The sequence below is a fragment of the Saccopteryx bilineata genome, chromosome 1 (genome assembly GCF_036850765.1).
Source record: "Saccopteryx bilineata isolate mSacBil1 chromosome 1, mSacBil1_pri_phased_curated, whole genome shotgun sequence".
Lineage (NCBI taxonomy): Eukaryota > Metazoa > Chordata > Mammalia > Chiroptera > Emballonuridae > Saccopteryx > Saccopteryx bilineata.
The window spans coordinates 149,171,922-149,195,231 of record NC_089490.1 but is presented as its reverse complement, the minus strand read 5'-3'; the positions used below and the strand labels follow the sequence as shown (position 1 = coordinate 149,195,231).

At 50.4% G+C, this 23,310-nt stretch overlaps 1 protein-coding gene across 12 annotated transcripts in view; it reads right to left on the bottom strand.

The window, feature by feature from the left end:
• DNM2 (dynamin 2) overlaps positions 1 to 23,310 on the bottom strand; it is a 92,599-nt gene that overhangs the window by 60,296 nt on the left and 8,993 nt on the right. The gene's annotated exons all lie outside the window — the stretch shown is intronic.

The following is a 23,310-nucleotide window of genomic DNA, read 5'->3' as shown; positions in this document are numbered from 1 at the left end:
GGTAACAAATGGAACCATTTCCCGCTGGCTGGCTGTGCTCCAGCCCCACACACCCAAAGGGCCCTTTCCTTAACAGTTATTTGAACCATCGCCCCCAGATCCGAAGAGATCAGTACATTCCCTACATACATGTTTTAAATTAATATAATGCCATATATATCATATAAAGACTAAAAGGAAAGTAGCTGATGACAAAATATGTTTCATGTCCCAAAAAGACAAAATAATACAGGCAGGAACTGGATTTGCCCAAGAGTGGAAAACAGAGAGGAGGGAGCTTTCTGGGGTGGTAAAAATGTTCTAAAACTGGCCTGACCTGTGGTGGCGCAGTGGATAAAGCGTCGACCTGGAAATGCTGAGGTCGCTGGTTCAAAACCCTGGGCTTGCCTGGTCAAGGCACATATGGGAGTTGATGCTTCCAGCTCCTCCCCCTGTCTCTCTCTCCTCTCTCTCTCTGTCTCTCTTTCTCTCTCCTCTCTAAAATGAATAAATAAAAATAAAAAAATAAAAAATAAATTTAAAAAAATGTTCTAAAACTGGACTTGTGGTGATTGTTATTTACTGTAAGTTTACTAAAAATCACTGCATTTGAAATAGATGAATTTCCTAGCATGTAAATGATTCCTTAGTGCAGCTGGTTTAATAATAATAAAAAAAAGTATGCTATGTATTTAACTACAGAAATACTCAAGCGCTACCTGCACCGACTTACACCATGACACATGGATTCACGTAGAGTGAGAAGTCCGGAAGCCGCCCTGGACCATTAAGAAAATAAAGCGAAGGAACAAAGACCCAAGCAGGCACTGGAGTAAAACTGACATCTTCAGAGACTATTAAAGCCATGCAAAGGACTTGTTTCATGTAAAATGGAATTTCAAACAAGGTTTGCACCTAGATAAACATTTCGATTATCTGAAATCTATGCAAGACATAGGACAATTAAGACTGAACAGTTGTGTCTCATCTGAAAAGACAACAGCATCCCTGGGTTCCCAGCCTAATACCATTGGTGCCATCTTGTTCCTGAATATTATTAAAACCACAGTGTCGCCCTGGCCGGTTGGCTCAGCGGTAGAGCGTTGGCCTGGCATGCGGGGGACCCAGGTTTGATTCCCGGCCAGGGCACATGGGAGAAGCGCCCATTTGCTTCTCCACCCCCACCCCCTCCTTCCTCTCTGTCTCTCTCTTCCCCTCCCGCAGCCAAGGCTCCATTGGAGCAAAGATGGCCCGGGTGCTGGGGATGGCTCCTTGGCCTCTGCCCCAGTTGCTAGAGTGGCTCTGGTCGCGGCAGAGCGACCCCCCCGGAGGGGCAGAGCATCACCCCCTGGTGGGCAGAGCGTCGCCCCTGGTGGGCGTGCCGGGTGGATCCCGGTCGGGCGCATGCGGGAGTCTGTCTGACTGTTTCTCCCCGTTTCCAGCTTCAGAAAAATACAAAAAAAAAAAAAAAAAAAAACCCCACAGTGTCTCAGGGGCACCCTACCTTTGCTGGGAATCCATTGGGACCCTGGAGGGCATCAGAGGAGGCTGCTGGTCACAGCCTAAGCTGGGCATCAGAATCCCTGGGAATGTGAGGCCCAGTGGGCAGAAGGGGGAAGGAACCCCATTAGCCTGTGGGCCATCCCACCACGCTTATGTCTCCCTCCCTCTGGCAGAGAGCAGGGGCACAGCAGTGACTACACAACAGGTCAACCTGTATCCCCGCGGGAAATTGCAGCCCAGCCTGAAAGATGAGGGGCCCTCCATAGGAGTCGGAGCTCTGAAGGCCTCATGGGGGGAAGCGGTGCTACCAGCAAGCAGCAGAGCAGGGCGCTCAAATGAATAGGCCCAAACAGGGGTGAAGGTGGTGCTGGTGGTCATGACGAGAAGGGTGATCATCATTCTTAGGGCAAGACCACCTAATGGGGTTTAAGAACAGCCAGGTTATAACTGTGTGTACTTTTTTTTTTTTTTTGTACTTTTATAGGTGTGTGGCTTTAAGAGACCCCTCTGGCCTGACCTGTGATGGCTCAGTGGGTAGAGCGTCAAACTGGCACGCTGAACTCATCAATTTAAAACCCCGGGCTTGCCCAATCAAGGCACATATGACAAGCAACAAGCAATGAACAACTAAAGTGAAGCAACCATGATTTGATACTTCTTACTCCTCCCCCTAACCTGTAAAATCAATCAATAAAATCTTTAGGAAAAAAAAAAGAGAGAGAGAGAGAGCTTTCTGGCTGCTGCAGGTATGAGGGTAGGAGCCAGGAGGCAGGCAAGTGATGCACTGCCTTAGCTGAGCAAGGACGGCCTGGCCTGGAGGTGGTCGGCCACGGAGGGCAGTGGACAGACAGGACAGAGCTGAGAGGAGTTTAGGAGATGAACAGCCATGATGGAAGGGCAGACTGGACTAAGGAGGAGGGCAGGAGGGGCCAAAACAGAGGAAAGAACACCTGGAGGACACGCATGAGGTCCCGGGGAAGAGGGGAACCCACAGCCTGTTAGCACAGTCAACCTTCCACAGCTCAGGTGCTACCCCTGCAGCCACATTCCTGAGGATGAAGAGCCCAAGGGCCATGCCTGCCCTTCGGGGAGCATTTCACACACACTTCATGTAGGAAGACACTCTGAACTACGTACTATTCTCCCATTTGGCAGGTAAGGAGACAGGGACAGAGGCTACGTGACTAGCCAAGGTCACATGCATGTTCACTCAAGCATTACACCTACTGAGCACGTTGGAGGTGCTGGGGACACCAGCATCAGCATTCTGATGGAGACAACATGAGATGCAGGGCTGGGGATGAAGATGCACCACAGGCTTTAGAGGGGTTGGGGCTGAGATGGTGAGGGAAGGCCTCTCTGACAAGGGAAAGAGGTGAACTACATGTAGGAGTGTGGTGGGTAGGGGAGAGGAGACAGCAAGGAGGCCACATGTAACCAGACCCCAAAGTAAGTTCTTTACATCGGCCCTTGCCAGAGGGGGTAACCAGTGCCTCCAGGAGAGCGGTCAGAGCAGGTGTCAGGCTTTCCCATGGATGCAGCTGGCCAGCTGGGGGGCTGTTAACCTCTAGAGCACTGACCATGGCCTTGACCCTAGCTCCCTGCAGCCCCAGGCCACTTGGCTCATAGGCAGAGACTTGAGAAGCAGGGACAGGGGGCACCTTGCACATAAGAGACCACGGATACCAGCCCTTCGACAAAGAATCACCAACAGCAGCAGTGACAGTGTGCGTGCCCTCCACTGCTACACCTCTTCCATGTGAGCAAAATGTATCAGTGACTGAACAATACAGGAGCACTGGGCGAATGAACCCCGTCTATCTGTGTGGTTCCTCCATGCTGACCTATGTGCCCAAAGCCAGTTCCTTTTCATTGCTCAGCTATGCTCCACGGTATAAATGGATCAGTTTGTTTATCCAATTACAAGGTGTTGGGATATTTGGGGTCTTTCCAGTTCAGGGCCATAATAAAGCTGCTATGAGCATTCTCACACATGCCTTTTGTACACATATGCCCTTGTATCACCTGCTGAGTCAAAGTAGACCTGAACAGGCAAAACTAGTCTCTGCTGATAGAAATCAGAGCAGTTAGTTCCCTCTGGGGGAACCAGCTGGAAGGGGCATGATGGAGCCTTCTGGAATGATGACAGCGTCCTCTATCTTAAATCTGTCCAGTGTACATTTATTTTAAAAATCAAGGTGTATACTTAAGATTGGGCGAGTTCCTCTATCTAAGTTAAATTTCAATGAAAAGGTCATGAGTTTAAAATAAGCCCAGGAAGACATGCTTATGAAGACTCAGGGAAGTACAGAGAGAGAACACCCCATTAAAATTTGCCCATGGGGCCTGACCAGGCAGTGGCACAGTGGATAGAACATCGGACTAAGGTGTGGAGGACCTAGGATCGAAACCCCGAGGTTGCCAGCTTTAGTGCAGGCTCACTAGCTTGAGCACAGGGTTACTGGCTTGAGCCTGGGATCATGGACATGACCCCATGGTCACTGGTTTGAACCCAAGATTGCTAGCTTGAAGCCTAAGGTCACTGGCTTGAGCCCAAGGTCGCTGGCTTGAGCAAGGGGTCACTTACTCTGCTGCAGCCCCTCGGTCAAGGCACATATGAGAAAGCACTCAAGGAACAACTAAGGAAACTAAGGAGCCACAACGAAGAACTGATGCTTCTCATCTCTCTCTCTCCCTTCTTGCCTATCTGTCCCTATCTGTCCTTCTCTCTCCCTCTCCCTGTCTCTGTAACAAAAACATAAACAAAACATTTGTCCATGGAGCCCTGGCCATACAGCTCAGTTGGTTAGAGTATTGTCCCGAAGCACAGAGGTTGTTGCTGGTTCAATTCTTGGTCAGGGCACATACAGGAACAGCTTGATGTTCTGGTCGCTCGCTCTCTCTCTCTCTCTCTCTCACTCTCTCCTTATTCTCTTGCTAAAATTAAAAAAAAATGCACATGGAAACATTACCATTTTGTTAGTTTCCCAGTAAGAATAGCTCAGATCTAAAGAACTTTAAAGCCCATTAGGTGGGGAGAACTAATTCAATAAATTAGAGCCCACCGCCCTGGCTGGATGGCTCAGCTAGTTAGAGCATTATCCCAAAGTGCAGAGGTTGCCCGTTTGATCCCCAGTTGGGGCACATATGAGAATGGATTGATGCTCCTGTCTCTCTTTCTCTCTCAAATCAATAAAATAAACATTAAAAAAAAAATAATTAGAGGCCCTGGCCGGTTGGCTCAGTGGTAGAGCGTCAACCTGGCGTGCAGGAGTCCCGGGTGCAATTCCCGGCCAGGGCACACAGGAGAAGCGCCCATCTGCTTCTCCACCCCTCCCCCTCTCCTTCCTCTCTGTCTCTCTCTTCCCCTCCCGCAGCCGAGGCTCCATTGGAGCAAAAGATGGCCTGGGCCCTGAGGATGGTTCTGTGGCCTCTGCCTCAGGAGCTAGAATGGCTCTGGATGCAACAGAGCGATGCCCCAGAGGGGCAGAGCATTGCCCCCTGGTGGGCATGCCGGGTGGATCCCGGTCAGGCACATGCAGGAGTCTGTCTGACTACCCCCCGGTTTCCAGCTTCGGAAAAATGCAAAAAAAAAAAAAAAAAATAGAGCCCATACACACCATTGTGGAGCCACCAGAAAAAGAAAACTTTTAATCTCCTGACATGGAACTTCCCGTCTGGATGTCTAGTTGTACTGAGAAAAAGAAGGATGCAGAAACGTGTGTGTTTTGTGACTGAAGGGGGAAAAAAATCAAGCCCATTAAGGCTGGGGCCTGTTGGGAGAGAAAATCATTGCATGTTCTGGGATATCCTTTTTTTTTTTTTTCCTTTGAGAGAGACAGAGAAATAGGAGGGGAGTAAGAAGGTGAGAAGCATCAACTCATAGTTGCTTTCACTTTAGTTGTGCTTCTTGTATGTGCCTTGACAGGCTATGTCAGTGTGCCCTTGCTCAAGCCAATGAGCTTTGGGATCCTGTAGGTGATCCCCCACTTAAGTCAGTGACCCCACACTGACAAGCCCATGCTCAGAGCCAGCGACCTTGAGGTTTCAAACCAGTGACCTCAGTGTTCTGGGTTGATGCTTTATCCACTGTGCCACCACTGGTCAGGCTGGAACATCTTTGACTTGTGTATCATCAACCATATGGATTACTGACTCAAATAAATTACTTTTGGCCCTGGCCAACGGTTCAGTGCACAGAGCAATAGCCTAGCATATAGATGTCCCTGGTTCAATTCCCAGACAGGGAACACAAGAGAAGCGATCATCTGCCTCTCTTCCTGTTCCTCTATGCCTTCTCTCTCTTCCCCTCTCGTAGCCAATGGCTCAAATGGTTCAAGCATGGCCCCAGGTGCTGAGGATAGCTCAGTTGGTCTAAGCATGTAGGCCTCAGTTGCTAAAAATAACTCAGTACTTATGCATCAGGCCGAGACGGGGTTGCCAGGTAGATCCCGGTCAGGGCACATGTGGGAGTCTGCCTCACTCTCTCCCTTCCTCTCACCTAAAAAAAAGATTACACTTGCTCTGGTCAAATAGCTCAGTTGGTTGCAGCATCATCCTGAAGCACAGATGTTATGGGTTGATCCCCACTCAAGGCACATGCACGAACAGATGTTCCTGTCTCTTTACTACTATCTCCCTTCCTCTAGTATCAATAAAATAAACATTAAAAAACAATTTTTTAAAATTACTTTTCAAATAAAGTAGATAACCATTGTCAAGCACTCACTGTATGCCAGGCAAGGAGCTGAGAACTTTCCATGGATTTAAACCACTTAACCATGACAAGAACCACCAAGATGAGTCTGGGAGTTCCAATTTACAGATGCAGCTAGGCCCGGGCAGCTGTGCAAGGTCACATAGTGTCCAGACGTGCTGTGAGCAGAGACTCAAACCCGTGGGGCCTGAGCCTCTGAGCACCAGGTCACTAGGCCTCTGGGCCTGCACTCTGACACAGAGGCTCTTGGCATCTCCCCAGCCAGGGCCAGGCCTTCTGCCACTGGTGTTGGCATGAGTTGGCCTCTGTGATTGCTGTGGGTGTGTCTGAAGGGCCAGGCACTGTGAGCACAAAGGTGACACAACAGCCGTGGACAGGGAGAGCCAGAGAACACGAGGGCTAGCACGATGCCCAAGGGAACACAGGCAGCTCTGGGAACACACAAGAGAAGGCAGCTTCCTGGGGCTAGGAGTTGATGGCGAGCAAGACAGACAAGTGGAGGGTACAGTCTAAGTGAAGAAGACAATAGTCCATCGGGGAGAAGCCTCAGAGATGAGGCTGGGCAGGCATGAGGGGCCTCAGATTCTAGAAGCCCTGGGACTTACCCAATTGTGTTTCTAGAAGCTCCTGGACTGCTGAGTAAAAAAGACAGTGACATTCACCTCAGCCTGGACAGCACCCAAAAAACAGTCCCCCAGAAATCTCCAAGGAGTTTGGTGAGGAGGGGCCTATCTGGCTGTGGCCTATGTCCACCCACAGCGTTTCCTGGCACACAGCAGCAAGGACACTCTTAAGGCCTTCCTGGTGGTGTGATGGAAGAAAACCTCCCAAGCAGCTCTGCCTGGAACACTGACTGTCCACTTATCTGGAGGGGAGTTTCAAGCCTCAGTCATCTGCTTCCTCCTCCTTGACCACAGTCCCCATGAAGCAGCCACGGTTCACAGGTTACCACGTCCCTCACTGTGGCTCAAAGCATCCTCCCCCTTCCTCCTCCTTCCCCGCTGCTACAAGCACCACCATACACACAGGCTGTCCTGCATGCTGTATGACCTTAGGCTGGCTTCCCTGCCTCTTGGTCTGTGTTTCCTGGTCAGTAATAGGGGGAGGGATGTGTCAGCCCACCTCAGACAAAAGCTGGTTACCAGACAAATCGGCATAGGCATAGGGCTGTACCTTCTCCCAAGAAATATTTTCCCACAGGCCCTGCTCACCTACCTTTGGGCAGCTACAGTGGAATGCACTGCTTCTTCCCAAATGCACATCCCCTACACACCGACACAGCCTCCAGTGGAGGTCTAATCCAGTGGTTGTCAACATTTTTTTTTTTAATTTATTTATTTATTTATTCATTTTAGAGAGGAGAGGGAGAGACAGAGAGAGAGAAGGGGGAGGAGCTGGAAGCATCAACTCCCATATGTGCCTTGACCAGGCAAGCCCAGGGTTTTGAACCGGCAACCTCGGCATTTCCAGGTCGACGCTTTTATCCCCTGCGCCACCACAGGTCAGGCAACATTTTTTTTTTTTTTTTTTTTTGTATTTTAAGCTGGAAACGGGGAGAGACAGTCAGACAGACTCCTGCATGCGCCCGACCGGGATCCACCCGCCACGCCCACCAGGGGCGATGCTCTGCCCACCAGGGAGCAATGCTCTGCCCCTCCGGGGTGTCGCTCTGTTGCGACCAGAGCCACTCTAGCGCCTGGGGCAGAGGCCAAGGAGCCATCCCCAGCGCCCGGGTCATCTTTGCTCCAATGGAGCCTCGGCTGCGGGAGGGGAAGAGAGAGACAGAGAGGAAAGAGAGGGGGAGGGGTGGAGAAGCAGATGGGCGCTTCTCCTGTGTGCCCTGGCCGGGAATCGAACCCGGGACTTCTGCACGCCAGGCCGACGCTCTACCACTGAGCCAACTGGCCAGGGCCTGTTGTCAACATTTTTACACTTGGGGACCAGTGAAAATAGAAGAATAATTTTGGGACTGGTAAGGCAGAAACTACCCTGAGCATAAGTGAATTTGACTAAGATCCGTGGGTCTGTAATCTTCACACAACATCAGAGTGGTTAACTCTTTCGTGGACCAGCATGAATCTCTGGTAGACCAGTCCACAGACCAGCAGTTAGAAAACACTGGTCTAGTCCATGGACTCTGGAGACAGCCTAATTCAGAGCCCAGCTTTGCTTCCCTGAGCCCTAGACAAGTTTCCACCCTTTCTGGCTCAGCCACCTGTGGGATGGGAGGATGCCATTCAAACACCACAGAAGGCCTGGCTGGCTGTGTGACCTGGTATGAGTCACTTCACCGCTGTGGAGCCTCAATTTACCAGCTCTAAAATGGGCCACCTTTCCCTAGAAGGTGATGAGGGTTTCAGGGAATATCCTTTGTATAAAGCACAATGCCCCACCAGGAGCCCTTTGACTTCCAGGCCCCATGAACCTGGGAACTCCTGTGTTCAAGAACAATGGAGGCCAACACCCCCAGCTGGCAGGTGGAGAGGCCTTCCCAGGGGAGGGAAAATAAATAGATAAGCCAGCACAGAATGAGTCAGCAACAAGCCCAACCCAGATCCAATGAGTACCCAGGATCACTCATCTGACCAGCTTGGTGGCAGGCACTGGGCAAGGGTCTTGGGCTGGGAACCCTTCCTCATCACCACACCCTTCTAGAGTCACTCAAATCTTCACTTTGGCCATGAGGCCTTAGCACAATGTCAGTAGGTGCTCCATGCTAAGGGTCATGCCCGCCATACAAGGACCACTGGGCAACATCCAGCAAACCCTCTAGCAACACTGAAGGAATGAGGCCAGGGACAATACACCCATTTCACAGATCTGTAGACTAAGGCTCAGAGTTTCAGACTTGCCCAGGCCACTCAGCCATGAAAAAGCAGAGCCAGGATGGGAATATGGGTGGGACACCTATAAGGGTGACACCCCAGTCAACCCCACCCCCAAAGGAGCCTCCTTTGTGGTTTTGCTAGAACAGAAGTAAGAGGCTCAACATCCACCCTGTGCACATCCTGCCCTGGTCCCTGCCTCATCTGCATCTAACAGTGACCATCCAACAGCAACTACTGATCACCCAGAGCCTGGCCCAAACTCAGTGGCCCCAGACAGGTACCACTGTGTTGTTCTGGTCACCCCAAGGGCCAAGCAGATCACACCCCTCACTCAGATCACAGACCTGGGACTCCTCCCATCTCTTACTCCCACTATGCCCTGTAGCAACACCTGCTGGCTCCACTTTCAAATGCAGCCGCTTCTCTTCACATCCAAGGCCACTGGCCCTGTCCCTCAGTACTTGCCTGGACTAGTATAATCACCCTCTCAGACTGCCCACCTTCACCTGCTCTCTCCAGAGTGGCCACAGGGCACCTGTGGATGCTATGTCATGGCGTGTCCCCTCTCTGTTCAGATCCCTCCCAGGGCTCCCAACCCCCTCGAGGTAAAAGCCCAAGTCTTCCCCATAGCCCACAAAACCCTACATGATCTGCCCAGTCACCTCCCTGTCCTCATCTCCTATTCTCCCTCACTCACTTGGTTCCTACCACAATGGCCTCCTCAAATGTTCTCCCAAAACACCAGGCACAGTCCTGCCTGAGGACCTTTGCACACTGCTCCCTGGGCCTGGAACTCTCCCTGCAGAATTCACATGGCCAGCAGGCAACTTCTAACCAAACTGTTTCCTCCCTACGCCCAATCCCAATATGAAGCAGCTCCCTTTGTCACACACCAGTGGTGCTCAATTCTCAATTCTCCTTACAACTGGCAACTTCCAGTTTACCCGTTTGTTCACGTGACGACAATCTGTCCCTTCCCACTCACCAAACCTGACATCTACAAATGAGAATGAGGCCGAGAAGGCGATGGGGTGGAAAGACATCTCTCTGGCTTTCACAATTACACTCCAGACAACACCCCTTCACAAAATCCCCAGCAGGCTTCTCCCTGCTCAGGAATCCTGCAGGTTCCAGAGCCAGCCCCACCCTTGGCACTCAGCCCTAGTGTCACCTGCTTCATGGTCTCATCTGGCCTCAGGCCAGAAGCAAAACCAGGGAATGGCCTATGGCAACTCACCACCCCCTCTCTGGGCTGCTCAGAATCCAGCTGGAATCTAGGTACTGCCCTCTCCTTTCTGGACAAGCTGGGCAGGTCTGGTCACCTCTTTTGTGCCTCATTTGTTAAGTGGGAATAATGCCATGCCTCAGAGAGCAGTTGGGAAGATTTGAAAAGTTCTTATCTTGGTATCCAAAAGAGCATTTGCCACAAGCAAAGAAAAACTCACAATGAGTCAGATCATTGTAAATTTTTCTCTACTTCCAAGTATTCCTATGCTCTGCTCCAGTGTTCCTATGGCCTCCAAGGCCTTGAGCAGTTGCCTTGTCACCTCCCTGCCCTCAGTCCCCCACTTCCACCTTGCTCACTAATTCTAGCCAAACCTGGTAGTCAAGGTAAAGCAAGGAAGCCAAACAATTCCTGCTTCAGGATATTTGCAAACGCTGATTTCCTGCCTGAAATGTCTCCTCCAAGGCTTTCTACAATCCTGACTTCCTCTATTCACTCAGGACTCAACACAAATGTCACTTCCTCTGGCTGTCTATACTGACTGCTGTCCCACATCACTCTGTTTTCATTCTCCGGGTTCGCAAGGATAGCAACTCCCAGAGGCAGTGATTTCTGAGTGAAACCTGTGAACCGTTTAGATGTCCATCAGCAGGGAACTGGCAGAATCGGCCTTGGAACTGACCCAGGAAGCAATACAGGCTTCAGTGCTGAAAGCCGAGTGCTATGCAGAGAACTGATACTGTCCTCCAATTATTTTTTTGGCGGTGGTGGGGGGTGGGGTGGGGTTGTTGTTGCTTTTATGCTTGTGTATGTTTCTGGGGTATGGACAATAAACTTGGTGGCAACAATCTAATCCTTGATGGAGGATGCCTAAGAAGTGAGAATGGAAAACTTTCTGTTTAATAGTCTTCAATGCAATTTTGTAACATTTATAACAGGCAAATGTTAATTTGTAACTTTTCAGTTGTATTGAGAAGCCTCAAAGCAACTGTTAGCCAAGTAGCATTTTCAAGGATGAAGGGAAAACCAAAGGCATTTTGGGATTGAGCTCTCAACTCCACCCTTCTGGGGGCCCCCTCAACAACTTCATCAGTGCTCTACACAGCACACAGCTTGCAGCGTGCATGGGCTGCCCTTGTGATCTTGGCAGGAAGGTCACTCATCCTCATCTGTAAAATTGGGTGTGGTGGGGATGTGAAGAGATAGTGCAGGCACCTGGGAGGTGGTGACCACTCTCCCTATCTCTGCAGCCCCTGCATGGCGCTCAGCCGCCTGTGCACTCTCAGTTCTGTGTATGTCACCAAGCAGGGGGCCTAACTGACCCACAGGTGGGATGTCAGTAAACACATATGAAGGAAAGCCAGGCAGTCCCTGGCCGGATTCTCAGTTGCTTAGAGCAGTGATCCCCAACCCCTGGACCGGTACTGGTCCATGGGCCATTTGGTACCGGTCTGTAGAGAAAGAATAACTTACATTATTTCCGTTTTATTTATATTTAAGTCTGAACGATGCTTTATTTTTTTAAAATGACCAGATTCCCTGTTACATCCATCTAAGACTCACTCTTTCTTAAAATTTTTTATTTATTCATTTTAGAGAGGAGAGAGAGAGAGAGGAGGGGGGAGGAGCAGGAAGCATCAACTCCCATATGTGCCTTGACCAGGCAAGCCCAGGGATTTGAACTGGTGACCTCAGTGTTTCCAGGTCGATGCTTTATCCACTGAGCCACCACAGGTCAGGCTAAGATTCACTCTTGACGCTTGTCTCGGTCACATGATACATTTATCTGTCCCGTCCTAAAGGCCGGTCCGTGAAAATATTTTCTGACATTAAACCGGTCCGTGGCCCAAAAAAGGTTGGGGACCACTGGCTTAGAGCATCATCATCCCAATATGCAGAGGTCGCCATTTCGATCCCCAGTCAAGACACATACAGAAACAGATCAATGTTTCTGTTGGTCTATCTCTCTCCTTTCCTGACTCTCTAAAAACTAAGTAAAATAAATTTTTTTTAAAAAAGCCAAGCAGTACCCCACCTGACTTCTATCATTCCAGAACCATTTTCTTGCAGTGGTCTCTGGGGACAAACACGACCCCCTGCACCCGGCCCTCCTTCCCAGAACCTCTTCTAGTGTGATGGGATGCCACATAGCAGGAAACTATCTACGCAGAAGGGACGCGGTGTCACACAAGACAGACCAGCCTTCAGGCTCTTTGGAGTCATTGCTTCCCCACCCCCTAGAGCCAACTGGCAGCTGCCTGAAACATACTCAGACCCACTCCTTTCTCCCTGGCTCAGTCCCAAGATTCTTAGGCTTAGTCCCCTCCTAGGTCATACCCACACGTCCCCAATCTCCCAGGGCCAGGCCCTGCCTGGTGTGTTCTCAGCTCAGAAGCTAAGGAGAGCTTTTCAAACTTAAAACCACTGGCTTCCAGGATACCTGTGACTCACAGGATCCTGTACCAGCACCCTGTCACCTCCTTGCCATTCTCCGCTTCCTCCCTTGGCTCCCAACTCCGGGCCCTGGGGGCTGATACCTCAGCCTAGGCTGCTCTCCCCCAGATGTCCCCAGAGCATCCTCCACTCTTCCATAGAACACTGGCTGGTTGGTGTCTCCTAGGAGAAAACCCCCTCCTCTCAGCTCCCCAATCCAGGCTCTGTCCCTTCTCTCTGCAGGATCTTTACCTTGACCCCAGCATCCAAGCTTCCTGGTCTCCCCCACCCACTCTCAACTTCAGCCTTCCACATACAGGGATTCTTGTCTGTGTAGTTCAGTTCCAGATCCCCAGCACCCAGCACAGTGTCTAGCACACATAAGGTACTCAATAAATGCCTGCTGAGGAGTTACAACCAGAGTAGCCAGCCCTGACCTGTGGTGGCACAGTGGATAAGGCATCAATTTGGAATACAGAGGTCGTCAGTTTGAAACTCCAGGCTTGTCCAGTCAAGGAACATATGAGAAGCAACTACGAGCTGATGCTTCCCACCCCTTCCCCCTTCTTTCTCTCTCTCTCTCTCTCTTCTCTGTTAAAAAAAAAAAAGAGTAGCTGGCATCTCTGCATCTCTAGGGTACATACGACACAGGCACTGCACTGAGCACCACGCACGCAAGTCCTTGTTTCACTCTCATGGGGGCTCTCGCCAGCCCCATGTCTCAGATGGCAAAATTGAGGCTAGAGAAGTTAGGTCAACTGAACCAAAGCCACACAGCTAACCGTGCCCCCCAACCAGTGAAGCATCAACCCAATCTGGCTCATTCCTATCCCCCTCTGCAAAGTACCATCCCAGTCACCGCCTTACACCCACAGGAACAAAGATGGAAAGGAGTCATTGAACTCTGAAGGCTGGAAAACCAGTCACATCTCCCTGCAAAAGCAACATGGTGGTAGAGAGCACAGAGACTGGAGCTGCGCAGCTGAGCCATGGCCTTCCCATGTGACCTGGACAAGGGTACAAGGGTTGTCACTTACCTGAGCTTCCGTCTGTAAAATGGGGATAGTAACAGTGCCAATCCTGCAAGGCTGTCAGCAGGACTAGAGGGATGAGTCACAGTAACACAGGGTGCAGAATCTGTAAGGCCCTGTTCCACAAGACAGTTCACAAAGGTGAAGGGAGACAGGGGAACTCTCCTCCTTGACACCTCAAGAACGAACTTAAGCCTGACAAGGCAGTGGCACAGTGGACAGAGCATCGGAATGGGACGCAGAGGACCCAGGTTTGAAACCCCGAGGTTGCAGGCTTGAAAGTGGCTCACCAGCTTAAGCAAGGGGTCACTGGCTTGAGCGTGGGATCATAGACATTACCCCATGGTTGCTGGCTTGAGCCCAAGGTCGCTGGCTTGAGCAAGGAGTCACTCACTCTGCTGTAGCCCCCTGGTCAAGGCACATATGAGAAAGCAATCAACGAACAATTCAGATGCTGCAACAAAGAATTGATGCTTCTCATCTCTCTCCCTTCCTGTCTGTCCCTATCTGTCCCTCTCTCTGAGATTCCCTGTCAAAATAAAAAAGGACCTTGGCACAGCTTTTCCAAGCAGACCTGGAAGGATGATTCTAAATCCACTTCCTCTCCAACACAGCAAGCCCCTTATAGGAATCAGCCCCAGGCATAGCAGACACACAAGACTCAAGGCCCAAAGGCTCTGTCAGGAAGGGGAAACTAGAAAACCAGAAAGCTAAAAGCTCATGTAGGAGAGTGACTGGAAATTGGTGGGACTATTCCAGACCAAGGAACACTATACAGTTGTAAAGAGGGTATGGGAAATATAGCAAGTCAATAATAATAACTAGAGACATCAATACTCCACCTTCAACAATGTTCAGAACACTGAACAAAAGATCAACAAGGAAATAAACATGAACCATCATTAATCAACAAGACTTAACAGATATGTATAGAACACTCCACCCAACAGCAGCAGAATACACATTCTTATCAAGTACACATGGAACATTCTCCAGGGCAGGTTTATCTAAAGTTAAGCCACAAGACAAGACTCAACTGCAAAAGGCCTGAAATCTTACAAAGTATCATATCTGGCCACAATGGAAAGGACTTAGAAAACAAAAACAAGAAAAATTGCGGAAATTAACAACTGTGTGCAAACTAATCAACACATTCCTCAATAACCAATTAATCAAAGAAGAAACCACAATGAAATTAGAAACTACTTAGAGATGAATGAAAACCGAAAATACAATATATGAGACAGCTAATGCAAACACCCAGGTTCGATCCCTGGTCAGAGCACATAAAAAACTCAGTCAATGGATGCATGAGTGGAACAACGAAATTGATGTTTCCCTTCCTCTCCCTCTCTCTCTTTTCCTCTCTCTTAAAAAGAAAAAAAAAATCAATATAAAAAAAAAAAGAAAGGGGACATTACTACAAACCTTACAGAAATAAAAAGGACTGTAAGGAAATATTAATGTCAACAAATTTACCTACATGAAATTGACAGATTCCTAGAAAGACACAAACTATTGAAACTAAATTAAAAAGAAATAGGGCTTGCCTGACAAGGCGGTGGTGCAGTGAATAGAGCGTCAGACTGGGATGCAGAGGACCCAGGTTCGAGACCCCAAGGTCGCCAGCTTGAGCGTGGGCTCATCTGGTTTAAGCAAAGCTCACCAGCTTGGACTCAGGGTCGCTGGCTCGAGCAAGGAGTTACTCGGTCTGCTGAAGGCCTATGGTAAAGGCACATATGAGAAAGCAATCAATGAACTAAGGTGTCGCAACAAAAAACTGATGATTGATGCTTCTCATCTCTCTCCGTTCCTGTCTGTCCCTATCTGTTCCTCTCTCTGACTCTCTCTCTGTCCTTGTATTATAAAAAAAAAAGAAATAGGGCTTGACCAGGCAGGCAGTGGCACATTAGATAGAGCATCAGCCTGAGACGCTGAGGAACCAGGTTCAAAACATCAAGGTCGCTGGCTTGAGCGTGGGCTCACAGGCTTGAGGGTGAGGTCACCAGTTTGAGCGTGGGGTCACTGGCTTGAGTGTGGGATCATAGACATGACCCCATGGTCACTTGCTTGAGCCCAAGATCACTGGCTTGAACAAAGGGTCACTGACTCATCTGGAAACCCCCAAAGCACATATGAACAAGCAATCAATGAACAACTAAGGTGCTGCAGCTGTGAGTTGATGCTTCTCATCTCTCTCTCTCTCTTCCTGTCTGTCTGTCTGTGAAAGGGAGGAAGGGAGGAAGAGAGAAAGGAAGAAGGGAAGGGAGGGGGGAGGGAAGGAGGAAGGGAGGGGGGAGGGAGGGAGGGAGGGAGGAAGAAGGGAAGGGAGGGAGAGGGGAGGGAAGGAGGGAGGGAGGGAGGGAGGAAGAGAGGGAGGGAGGGAGGGAGGGAGGAAGGAAGAGAGGGAGGGAGGGAGGGAGGGAGGGAGGAAGGAAGAGAGGGAGGGAGGGAGGAAGGAAGGGGAGGGGAGGGGAGGGGAAGGGAGGAGAGGGGAGGGGAGGGCAGGGGAGGGGAGGGGAGGGAGAAAATTAATACTGAATGTCAGGAGTAGGCAAGTAGGAAGGCTTCTCTCCATTTTTCCTTTTTCTTTTTTCTTTTTTTTAGTGAGAGGAGGGGAGGCAGAAGAGACTCCTGCATGTGCCCCGACTGGAGATCCTCCTGGCAAGTCCACTAAGGGGCAATGCTCTGCCCATCTGGGGACCTTGCTCCAGTATAACTGGAGCCATTTATTAGCATCTGAGGTAGAGGCTATGGAGCCATCCTCAGCACCCGGGGCCAACTTGCTCCAATTGAGCCACAGCTGCAGGAGGGGAGGAGAAGAAAGAGAGAGAGAGAGAGAGAGATACAAGAGGGGGAAGGGTGAAGAAGCACATGGGTGTTTCTCCTATGTGCCCTGATCGGAAATCGAACCGGGGACATCCACACACTGGGCCAACACTCTACCACTGCACCAACCTGCCAGGGCCTTCTCTCTATTCTTTTTTTTAATTTTAATTTTAATTTTTTATTTTTCTGGAATAAAAACTGGAAGCTGGAAACGGGGAGAGACAGTCAGACAGACTCCTGCATGCGCCCGACCGGGATCCAACCGGCACGCCCACCAGGGGGCGATGCTCTGCCCATCCTGGGCGTCGCCATGTTGCGACCAGAGCCACTCTAGCGCCTGAGGCAGAGGCCACAGAGCCATCCCCAGCGCCCGGGCCATCTTTGCTCCAATGGAGCCTCAGCTGCGGGAGGGGAAGAGAGAGACAGAGAGGAAAGCGCGGCGGAGGGGTGGAGAAGCAAATGGGCGCTTCTCCTGTGTGCCCTGGCCGGGAATCGAACCCGGGTCCTCCGCACGCTAGGCCGACGCTCTTGTAAATTTATTTTTCATAAATCTAAAATTATTTCCAAATAAAAGTTTATTAAAAACAAAACAAACCAAAAACAAAACAAAACAAACCCTGGACAGCCAGCTTGGTTGGCTGGAGCATCATCTCGAAGCGCAGAGGTTGCGGGTTCAATCCCTGGTCAGGGCACATACAGGAGCAGATCAATGTATCAATGTTCCTGTCTCTGTCTCTCCTCTCTCCCTGCCTCTCTCACTCAAATCAATAAAATAAAAAATAAAAAAAATAAAAAACAAAAAAAAACAATAAGAACATCAAAAAAAACCCAAAGGGACCTGACTAGGTAGCTCAGTTGATCAAGGCATTGTCCTGATACACCAAGGTTTACAGGTTCAATCTCCAGTCAGCACACATAAAGGAATCAACCAACAAATGCATAAATAAGTGGAACAACAAATCCATGTTTCTCGCTCTCTCCTCCCCCACCTCTTCCTCTCTCTCTAAAAGTCAATTAAAAAAAAACCCCACAGCCTGACCAGGCGGTGGCGCAGTGGATAGAGCGTTGGACTGGGATGCGGAAGACCCAGGTTCGAGACCCCGAGGTCACCAGCTTGAACCCAAGGTCGCTGGCTCCAGCAAGGGGTTACTCAGTCTGCTGAAGGCCCGCGGTCAAGGCATATATGAAAAAGCAATCAATGAACAACTAAGGTGTTGCAACGTGCAATGAAAAACTAATGATTGATGCTTCTCATCTCTCTCCGTTCCTATCTGTCTGTCCCTGTCTATCCCTCTCTCTGACTCACTCTCTGTCTCTGTAAAAATAAAAAAAATAAATAAATAAATCATTAGTTTAAAAAAAAAAACAACCCACAAGGCACTAAATAGCAGACACTTGTCATGAGATGTTCACATTCTGGCAAAATTCTGGTGGCATGGGGGGTGACAGGGAACATTTACACAGAAATTTAAAAAAGAAAAACTGAAAAGAGCTACACACTGATGGAGGGGGTTCACACAAGCAAAGGATGATAGGAAACTTGATCTTATTCTGTGCACATATTAAAGGAGTGAATTTTATTTTACAATGAGCAAATAGTTCTTGTAATTAAAAAAGAGATGTGGCCCTGGCTGGTTTGCTCAGCAGTAGAGCGTTGGCCCGGCATGTGGAAGTCCCAGGTGTGATTCCTGGTCAGGGCACACAGAAAAAGCAACCATCTGCTTCTCCACTCCCCCGTCTTCCTCTCCTACAGCCATAGCTCAAATGGTTCCAGCAAGTTGGCCCCAGGTGCTGAGGATGGCACCATGGCCTTGCCTCAGGTGCTAAAAATAGCTCAGTTGCCTAGCAACAGAGCAGTGGCCCCAGACGAGCAGTGCATCAGTCAGTAGGGGGCTTGCCAGGTAGAGCCCAGTTGAGGCACAAGCAGGAGTATGTCTCTCGGCCTCCCTGCCTCTCAATTAAAAAAAAAAGAGATGAGCCTGACCAGGTGGTGGTGCAGTGGATAGAGCGTCAGACTGGGATGCAGAAGGACCCAGGTTCGAGACCCCGAGGTTACCAGCTTGAGCGCGGGCTCATCTGGCTTGAGCAAAAAGCTCACCAGCTTGGACCCAAGGTCGCTGGCTCCAGCAGGGGGTTGCTCGGTCTGCTGAAGGCCTGCGGTCAAGGCACATATGAGAAAGCAATCAATGAACAACTAAGAAGTCGCAACGTGCAACGAAAAACTAATGATTGATGCTTCTCATCTCTCTCTCTGTTCCTGTCTGTCTGCCCCCGTCTATCTCTGCCTATGTAAAAAAAAAACAAAAAAAACCTGAATTAAAAAAAAAGAGATGAGGTGAAAAATCAATCCAGCAATCGTTTTTCCACCTAGTGCTGGGCATGTATTCAGGTAGGGCCTCCCCTCCTCAGAAAGCAGCCTACCCTGAGTTCCCCAGCGACCTGTGCTAGGTGGTACAGCAGAAGATGCCACCAGCCAGGGCAGACAGCACAGAAGCCAGGCTCCCTTCAGAAGGACTTCCGCTCAGACAAGGGGAACTCCACGTTGCAAGACCAAGAAGCCATGTCAATGCAAACCACAGGAAGTTTCCCTCCAGCACAGAGGGTAGCTCCTGGCCTCAGGTCACAGGTCCCTGTTCTTGATTTCTAGATCCCTGGTACCCTATTGCCCTGCCAGGTAAAAATAAAACTTCTCAAGGCATTGAACTCAAAGCCCTAGCTCCCCAGCTGCAGGGCCAGTGAGGGACTACTGGGTGAGGAGGCTGTGACCCTCAAGAAGGATCCAGCCCATCAGTGACAAAGACAAAGGCCCCAAGGCCTGGAACAGAAAGAGCTGTGTCTCTGACCCACAATGGGAGGCTGGCCTGGCTGTGCCAGGGTGTATCACCCAGCAGGCGGGTGTAACCCCAGCTGGAACTGTTCCTGCCTGCTTCACTTGCCTGCCAACCCCAAAACACTTTTATCTCTGGGAAAATGTGTCATGTGGCAGAGTCTTCAGGGAGCCTCCTCCGATATCTGGGCATAGGAGTGTCACTGGGGCCCTGGACGGCTCTGCAGACTGCTTGTCGATAGCCCCATAGGTCTGCAATCCGAGTGATTCAAGTTTAACCAAAGGTCTCCCTTGACAACAGAGCAGTGGTTCTCCAAGTTGTGGCACATGCCTGGAATACCCCTGGGAGTTTAAACTGGCCTGGGGAGGGGTCTAGAACTGAGAGCTGGCATTTTATGGCATTCCCCTATGGTGGCTCCCAACAGGCTGCCAGGCTAAAGAGTGACAACCCCCAGAGGCTTCTTTTCTATGGTTCTTGGTCCAAGCGGGCACTTGAGCATGCATAGGGGAAGTGAGTGCTAACTTCAAACCTCAGGTCCCTGTTTGAGAGTGCTGGTATGCTTGGGCGGGCAGTGCCCTCACCTGCCAGGGCTGTCTGGCACTCAGACAGAAAGCTGTGCAGGACCTGGGGAGAAGGCACCATCTTACAGCCGGAGAGCTAGCCCAGAGAGACACCCCGCCTGGCCAACCTCGGCGTCTTCACTGTTATTGTTTTTTTGTCAATGGAGCAAATCACAGCCCACCTATAAAGAAAATACACTTACTTCTGTGTCCCTGAAGCACCTCATGTTCCCGTCTGTTCATGGTCCCACAGCCCCCAAGTGGGCTGTGAGCCCCCGAAGGCAAGTCCCAGAGTGGTCCCCTGGCCCCCTTCTCAATGCATGTCGTGCAGTGAAATTAATCCAATGCTGGTGTCTAGGTACATTCATTCTATATGCGTGCTCCTACTATGTGCCAGGACATCAAGAAACACACAGACAAAAATCCCTGCCCTTGAGGCCCTGCTGTTCTGGGGGCCAGGGAACACAGAGAGGAAACAAATAATTTCAGGTGTAATAAGAACTCTGAAGAAAACCCATCAAGGCAGGCACTCAGAGAGTGCCAAGGTCCTGTGTGAGCTGGAGCAGGTCAGGGACAGCCCCTCAGGGAGGTAACGTTTGAGCAGGGACCTGAGAAGAGACACACAGGTCAGGTAGTATAGAGCCCTGGAAAACAGGAGATGCAGACAGAGGAAGAGAAAGGCCCAGGGTGGAAGTGAGCCTAGGGGGTCCCAGGGGCAGCCAGGAGGCCATGGGCCTGGAGGGATGAGTAAGGGGGAAAATGGAGGAAGTGACAGGGGTCATGGGAGGACTGCTTGGGTCTTTACTCCAAGTAAGGTGGGAGCCATGGAGGCTGGTGAGCAGAGGAGGAACATGCGCTGGCTCAGGTGTTCACAGAGCCCAGTGGACACTGGCACGGGCGGGGGAAGGAGCTGGAGACCAGGGTAGAGGCAGCTGCACTGGTCCAGGGCATGGTGAGGACATGCTGACCAGTTCCACATCTGCTCATTTAACCCCAGTGAAGCTGCTACTTGGTGGTGTCCTGGACACCACACCCATGTAGGTGAGTGCCACACACCCAGTGCTGGCCACCAATTCCCCAATGTCCTTCTCCTTCTCCACATTCTACACGGGTATATCTTATCCAGGTACAAATCCTGGGACTAGATGACTGGAAACAACCCTGACAGCCATTACCACGGGCTCATAAAGGTGCCTTTGTATTGTGAAGTACTGCAGAGCCATGAAAAGAGAAGTGCCCCACGAATTACAGGGCAGGAGCAGGAGCTGGGGCCTCTGCCAGGCAAGATGGCACAAAGGTACAACTTTAGCAGTTACTCAACTGCTTCTAGCCAGCTCCTGCCTGTCCTCCTCGCCTCAGCAGAAAGACCTACTGCTCATTCCCTGACCACCATTCCAGCCCCAGGGCTCTGTCAGAGCCTCCATCTCCCCCATGCCTCCTCACTTTGCACTGGAATGTGCATACTGAGAGGATAAGGACCTCTTCAGCCTTGCTCACCATGACGTGCCTGTTTGAACACAGCCTTTGTCACTTGCTATGGCAGTGCTTTTCTCCACCAGAGACAAATACTGGTAAGAATGAGGACTCAGAGGTCCCCACCTGTCTGCCCATAACTGCCTCAACTGTGAAATGAGGCTGATCCAAGATGACGTGCACCCAGTACTCAGTGCCTGGCACAAGGTAAGTGTCTCAAAGCCATGGAAAGTCCATTCACTGTGGGAGGAAGACCAGAGACACCCTCCTGATCACCAATGAAGGAGGCAAATCAAGCAAGTGAGGCACACACAGCACTGGGCAACCCAACAGGCACTGCCAGGACTCCACAAGGGTTTGGGTTCCTCCTTGACACCCTGCCTGTTCCAGAAACTCCTGAGGCCATGCTGAGGCATAAGACACAGTGCAGGGGGGGATGAGAACCAGCCTCCATGAAGCTGGGCCGAGAGGAAATGGAAGTTAGAAGACCTCATGAGGTCAGGGTGAGGGTACAACTCCACACGTAGGCCAGCAGGCCTGTGGGGTGGGCCTCCCAGGCTGGCCAAGGCTCTGGGTTTAAGTCTGACTACCTGAAACGCCAGCATTGTTGGACTCAATTTCCTGTTCAACAAATGGGGTTCAAGCACTGGGCTGAAACAAGAATCAGGGTTCATGAAGGATGCCGTCATCACTCATCTGGACAGCCAAGGCAACTCTCCTGGCCCCCCACCTCCATTCCTTACCCTTCTGGGACAATCATGAAGCACCAAGCAGCAGTTACAAACATTCCAATATGTAAAGACCTCTAAAGTGTGTTGAGTGGTTGTAAAACACGCTGCCAAATGCTATAATTGGGAGGGTCAAAGTTCTGGAAAGATGACATACTGAAAAAGAACCAACCTCTAAAAGTGCTGTACATTTTCTACAGGTCCCAGCATATACACATGTACATAAACATACACAAAGTGGTCTGGCAGGGTATGCCCCAAATTGGCAATGGTGTTCCCACACAGAGCTGGGGGAAAGGGACAGGTGGGTTGTGTGTCCTTCCTCATGTGTCATGGTTTCCCTTTTTACAACCACCCTGTCACCAGTGTTCAACTTACGTAATTAAAATTTATGAGAACTAGGCCTCCAATGGGCAGTGTCCTGCCCCTCACATGCCTGCTGATTCTTGCCTCTATCTCAGTCCCTTTTCCACATGTGCAGCAGGCACCTGGCAGGCCGGGTGTGCAGGGCCCTATGTTCCTGATGAGCTCTCTGCCTGGGCCACTCTTCTCTGGGGTTTTCAAGAGACCCAAGAGACCCTGTTCATTCCACTGCAGGATACCTACCAGACCCCCACTTCAGAAGTAGTCCTTGCCCAGCCACTCCTCCACCCACCCCCAATTTTCACTGCACTTCTTTTTAAAGAGAATTTTTTTTTTCTTTATTCATTTTTAGAGAGGAGAGAGAGAAACGGGGGGAGGAGCTGGAAGCATCAACTCCCATATGTGCCTTGACCAGGCAAGCCCAGGGTTTCGAACCGGCGACCTCAGCATTTCCAGGTTGACGCTTTATCCACTGCGCCACCACAGGTCAGGCCTCACTGCACTTCTTTTTGTTTTCTTTTTTTAGTCCAAGTGATTTTTTTTTTCTTTTGTATTTTTCCGAAGTTAGAACCAGGAAGGCAGTCAGACTCCTGCATGTGCCCAACAGGGATCTACCTGGCAAGCCCACCGGTGGCAATGCTCTACCCATCTGGGGTGTTGCTCCATTGAAGCTGGAGCCATTCTAGCACCTGAGGCGGAGGCCATGGAGCCATCCTCAGCGCCCGGGCCAACTTTGCTCCAATGGAGCCTTGGCTGCGGGAGGGGAAGAGAGAGACAGAGAGGAAGGAAAGGGGGAATGGTGGAGAAACAGAT